Genomic DNA, 6,000 nt, shown 5'->3' with positions numbered 1-6,000 from the left:
GAAAGGTCTAATCATTTCACTTTGGCGAAGTGACAGGGGCGGTGGAGGAAGGCGGCGCGCATTCGACCACTAGCCGCTGCGGAAGCTTCGGGGTGCCATAAAAAAAAAGCCCACCGGACAGCCTCAGAGGTGCCCGGTGCGTCCACTCTGTCTTGTTCTCCTGCCAGGGCAGGGTGGCAGGCCGAGTGCTTCGATTCTGGTAACGTTATCCCGAGGTGCGCAAGTGGAAACGGGACGGGACCCGTGCATTTAATGAACCCACGCCCCCCAGCCAGGGCATGGCCGGGTCTGACACTGGGGCGTGGGCAGCCGAGAATGTCAGGATGTCAGAATGCCAGGCCACGCGCGCCTATTAAATGCGGCATCGGGCCCTTGACTGGATGATACTCTGGCGACGGGGCCCTTTGAGTCTTTGAACGATCTTGCGCGAACCTTCTGGGGACCGAGTCCCCGGGGGCTGCCACGTGCAGCCCCGAGCACTATTTCCCGAGCATCTTGGGGGGACCTTCGGGGCACCGAGTCCTCGGGGGCTGCCACGTGCAGCCCCGAGCACCCTCTCCCGAGTACTTCAGTGAGACCTTCGGGGCACCGAGTCCTCGCGGGCTGCCACGTGCAGCCCCGAGCACCCTCTCCCGAGCACTTTAGAGGGACCTTCGGGGCACCGAGTCCTCGGGGGCTGCCACGCGCAGCCCCGAGCACCCTCTCCCGAGTACTTGAGTGAGACCTTCGGGGTGCCGAGTCCTCGCGGGCTGCCACGTGCAGCCCCGAGCACCCTCTCCCGAGCACTTTAGAGGGACCTTCGGGGCACCGAGTCCTCGGGGGCTGCCACGCGCAGCCCCGAGCACCCTCTCCCGAGTACTTGAGTGAGAACTTCGGGGTGCCGAGTCCTCGCGGGCTGCCACGTGCAGCCCCGAGCACCCTCTCCCGAGTACTTGAGTGAGACCTTCGGGGCACCGAGTCCTCGCGGGCTGCTACGTGCAGCCCCGAGCACCCTCTCCCGAGCACTTCAGTGAGACCTTCGGGGCACCGAGTCCTCGGGGGCTGCCACGCGCAGCCCCGAGCACCCTCTCCCGAGTCTCTGCTTTTACCTTGCAGGGTGGTGATATGTGGTGGGCGGCCGGTTTGGCCTCGGGACTTAGGGACCCCTGGTTCTAAATACACCGACAGTAGCCCCCGGGCCCGTTTGGCAGCCGATGGGACAGAGACTGCGAATGGGCCCTTCGTCGCGACCGAGGTCAAGGCGGGCCGAATGCCACGCGGCAAGCTTTCCGGAGGTGGCCCCTGCGGTTTCTAGACATCAAGCAGACCCCAACGGGCAAATGAGTGGACGCGTGTCCATACAACTTCCGAGGGGTGTGATAATCATACGGGCGGCCCGTGCGGTTGCCGCGCAGATCGAGGAAAATACGCCTGGCAAAATGCTGACATCGCGCGATCGGCGGGAGATTCGCCTGTCAGTTGCGTCGATCGAGGCGACACTTCGCCGAGCGAACCGTCGGGGCGGCAGTTTTTGAATTTTGAGATATAAAAGGGGGGAAGGATCGGTCCGTTCCCTTTTTTCACGCTCCCTCGCACTCGCGCTTCTGCTTCCTTCGTGCTTCTACTTTTCTCTCTCCTTTCACCGAAAACCACCCTCTTCTCCGACGAGATGTCGAAGGTCGGAGGGGGACGCCGGGATCGGGCTCCGATCAGCGTTTTGCCGGAGTCTCGCCTGAGGAATGAGGAGGCGGCGGACAAAATTAGGAAGCTGCTGGTGCCGGAGGGTCAGGAAGGCGCTGTGGCGGTGAAGCCGGCAACTCTGACGCCGGCGACGACCGTTCCCGGACGAACGGTCCTCTTCACCTCCTTCGTGGCGGCGGGGCTGGTGCCGCCGTTCTCCGCATTCTTCATGCAAGTGCTGGAGACTTACGGCATCCAGATGGCGCACCTGAGCCCCAACTCCGTCGTGGCGCTGGCGGTCTTCGCCCATCTCTGCGAAATGTTCGTGGGGGTGGTGCCGTCGGCGACGCTGCTTCGCCATTTCTTCGTCCTTCGACCGGTGGGGAAGAAGAGGGGGCACTCCACGGCGGATGTTGCGGGGTGCTGCAACCTTCGGCTTCGGGAAGGCCTGGGGGACCAATATATCCCCCAAGTGGTGCGCAGCAAGTGGGAGGAGTGGCGACGGGACTGGTTCTTCGTCGACACCGACCCCCACGAGCGGCTCGAACTGCCAGAGAAGGCGGCGGAACCTCGGCGATCGACATGGGAGGCGCCGCCGCCAGAAGATGCGAGGCTAAAGCCGGTGCTGGAGCGCATCCTGGAGCTGCGCGAGTCCGGGCTAACCTCCGTTATGGTGGTCGCGGACTTCCTGCGACGTCGACTGGCGCCTTTGCGGGAGCGGGCCCGGCCAAGCTGGTTCTACACCGGGCCGGAGGACATCACCAGGACCCAGATCGGCGCGAGCTGGGATCTGGGGCAGGCGGAGCTGCGAGGGATGATCCGAGTGATCACCGGGTCGGAGGACATGAGCCGGGTGGAGCTTCCGTGGCCGGAGATGGCGCTCTGCGCCAATCCCGACCGGGTGGCTATCCTGAAGCGGCTGCCGGAGTTCGACGCCCAAGGGCCCGTGGACCGGCCAAGAAGTCGGAGTCCCGAGGCCTCCGAACTCCCCGGGCTGGAAGATCTCCTGGGCGAGGAGGGCGTTGGCAGCGCGGCGCAGGCCGGCGACGGGGCTGCCGCAACCAGCAGCCGCCGCGCCGGAGAAGAGGCTGCCCCCGAAGCTGCCGCGGAGTCGACGCCGGGAGACCGGGGAAAAAGACCCCGGAATTTGATCCTGCCGCCGGAGTCTCCGCCGTCGCCGACGGCAGCGGCGGCGTTCCCGGTGCTGGAGCCGCGCCTGGTGCGGATGGGGCCCGCGCCGACGCCTGCGACCACGCCGGCGACCTGCACGGCGGAGTCCGAGACTCGGGCGGCGGCACCCGAGGCCCGTGCTGTGGCCCAGCCGAGCCCCCAGCGGAAGAGGCGGCGGGAGGGGTCCGGACCGACGTCACCGGACCCGGACGTCCGGCTCCCAGCGGCCAAGTGGCGATATCGGTGAGTTATTTCTCTTGCTTTCCCATGGGTATTTTCGGCCCGAACTAAGTTTTGACTCTTTTACTTGTCTCCCGTAGGCCGGCCGCAGCCGTTGCGGCGTCGGAGAAGGAGCAGGCGCCAAGGGCGGAGCCGAACCTGCCCGCCGCGCCAGCGCAGGCAAGTGTAGGAACGGCGGAGGCGCCGATTGACGTGGAGGCGTCAATCGACGGGGCGGCTGTGGGGAGAGAGGTAGTGGCGGCGACTACGAAAACGGCGCCGGCGGAGCCTACCCCGGGCGCGGAGAGCCCGGGGCGGAGAACAGTGGAGGCGGATGCCTCGTCGGGACCGGTGGCCAAGGCGGCTGATGCAGGAGCGCAGCCGCCGTCCGAGGCCTTGGTTCCGGAGGAGCCTACCCCGGTCAGTCAGAGCCCGGGGCGGATGGCGGCGCAGGGCCCGGCGGAGAGCTTGGCCCCCCTGGAGGGATCCGGCGGAGAAGCCCGGGAGCCCTCGGCGCTCGCGGTGCCCGGCCGGCCTACCGATCCCTTCTCGGCCGCCATTGAAGGCGTCCGAGCTGCCGTCGAGCAGTTGGGCGCGGCGGTGGATGCCAAGGAGGGGGAGCTCGAAGCCGAGCGCGCCCGCCTGGCACTGGAGAGGGCGCAGCTGGCCGGCGCCCGAGAGGAGGCCCGTGCGGCAACCGTGCGGGAGCAAAAACTCCTTGATGACATCCGCGCGGGAGCCGCGCGGGAACTTGAAGACGCCGCCCGCCTGGCCGAGGCGTCGAGGCGGCAGGCTGCCGATGCCCTTGCCAGGATGGGGCAGGCGCAGGTGAGGGAGGCGGCGGTCACGTCCCGGGAGCGGCTTGCAGAGGAGCGGCAGGCCGAGCTGGCCCGCCGAGAGGGCGCGGTCGAGAAGACGCGCGCCGACCTCCAGCGCTGGGAAGACGACCTCCAGAGGATCAGAGGAGAAATCAAGCGCTGGGAAGAAGACGTCTCCATCCGGGAAGTGGACAACGCGCTGTCTGCGTCTGACCTCGGAGCCCGGGAGGACTCGGTGGTCCAGCAGGAGGAGGCGCTGGCCCGGCGGGAGAGTGAGCTGAGTCGCCGGGAAGGCGAGCTGAGTCGCCGGGAAGGCGAGGCAGCTGCCGCGGCGGCCGCCGCGGCTACCAGGGCGGAAGAGAATGCGAAACACGAGGCGGAACTGACCGCCCGTGAACAAGCCCTGTCCGAGGTGGTGGCCAAGGCGAAGCAGGATGCTGCCCCTGCCGCAGCTGGCGGTTCTTCTGGTCCGGCCGGGGACCAGGGACTTGAGGCACAGCTGCGGGTCGCCAAGGAGAAGCTCGAGGCGGCCTTCGTCTCGCGGGTTAACCTGGTGCAGATGCTGGAGGATATACTCCGGCGGATGCGACGGGCCATGGAGAAAGGCGGCCTTGGGCGGCTCGTCGGCGATACGAAGGGCGACGGCCCCGCGCGGCAAGTGCTGGAGCTGCAGCAAGTCTGCGAGCGCCTTGAGACCCTGCCTTGGGCAGTCCAGGAGCTCGCCGCCCGGGAGGGGCGCGGCCTGGCTCATGCCGTGGCCGAGCATGTCTTGGCCTGCTATCGAAGCAGGGACCCGAACTTCCCGCTGGAGCCGGCGCGGGAGGGAGTGGTCGAGGCTGAGGAGGAGGCCGCCCGGGCAGCGGTTAGCAGTACCGCCTCTGCGGTGGCGGCCGGCTTCAGGCGGGAGGTGCCACCATCGCCAGCCCCCGGGGACGACTCAGAAGACTCAGCCGACGCCTCTGCCGCAGACTAGGCCGTCGGCGCCCTTATCTTTTTTGTTGCAGATGTAGGAGCGAACCTTTAGAAAAAGCTTTGTCCAGGTCTTGCGAATATAATGGCAGCTTTTCCTTGGGCTCGAAACTCCAATTTCTTTTGTATGCTTGAGGTTTCTTTCCGGCGCTCTGTCTGGAAGTCCCGAGGAGTACTCAGTCGGGCCGCTCCCGACCTTTCCATCCCCGAAAAACGAAGTAGTTGTAGTCGCTGGTGTGTGTTGGCGCAGCCAGCTTTTAAGCTCTCGTGAGTCCGCACTGCCTAGCTTAAGAAACAAAGACATAGACTCCTTGCTCGGGAGATAGAACAGCCCTGTCCGGAACACGCCGTGCCCTGTGAACACCTTTTCGCCTTGCGACCACTCAGCCGGTAGATGGGAGACGCGTGCGAGCGAGAATGTGACCAAGAGTCCTCGCGGTCCGGTGGTGCCCGGGCTCAAGAAAGGGCCGGACCGAGTACTGACAGCCTGCCCCCAAGGCCTGAGCTCCGGACTACTCGAGCAGCTCGAGTGATAGGATTACCCAGGGCACCTGAGGACCCGGTAGCGCTCGGGGTCCTTAAGAGCGGACCGACCACCACGACCACCACGAAGGGCTTCGGTCGAACGTTATCGCACGCACGGTACTCCTTTCTACGAACCGCTCTGTCATTCTAGAAAAAGGCCGACACGCGGCAGGGTTTGTTCACGGGCCAGGAGACCACCTCACCGAGCAGATTAAAGTGCGAGAGCCCCCGAGAATGACTCGGGAACATAAAGTTACTGAAAGCAGATTTGTTTGAATATAACCACTCACCGGGCAGCCGTCGGCCTTCCGGCCAGCCGACCCAGAAGGGGTTGATTCCGAGCCCGGGGGCCCGGGAACTTGATCCTTTCAACGGAGCGCCCGACCGCCCATGGGCATACGAGGCTCCTAGGGTCGGGTGATCTCGACCACCCAAGCCTAGGCGGTAGGACCACCCGAAGAACCCTGGGGGCCGACCAGAGACCGGGGCATTGAAGCCCTCGCGGCCGAGCTGCTTGTGATTGCTGTCCTGTGACTTGATAGAGAAAATGTAGAATTTCTTTGTCTGGTGCGCTCTGTTAGTGCGGTACTTGCCTTAGACTGCTCTTGTTTTTTCGACCCGAGACCTCTCGAATACCCGA

Source organism: Phragmites australis, chromosome 15 (assembly GCF_958298935.1).
Source record: "Phragmites australis chromosome 15, lpPhrAust1.1, whole genome shotgun sequence".
NCBI lineage: Eukaryota > Viridiplantae > Streptophyta > Magnoliopsida > Poales > Poaceae > Phragmites > Phragmites australis.
This window is presented reverse-complemented; position numbering follows the sequence as displayed.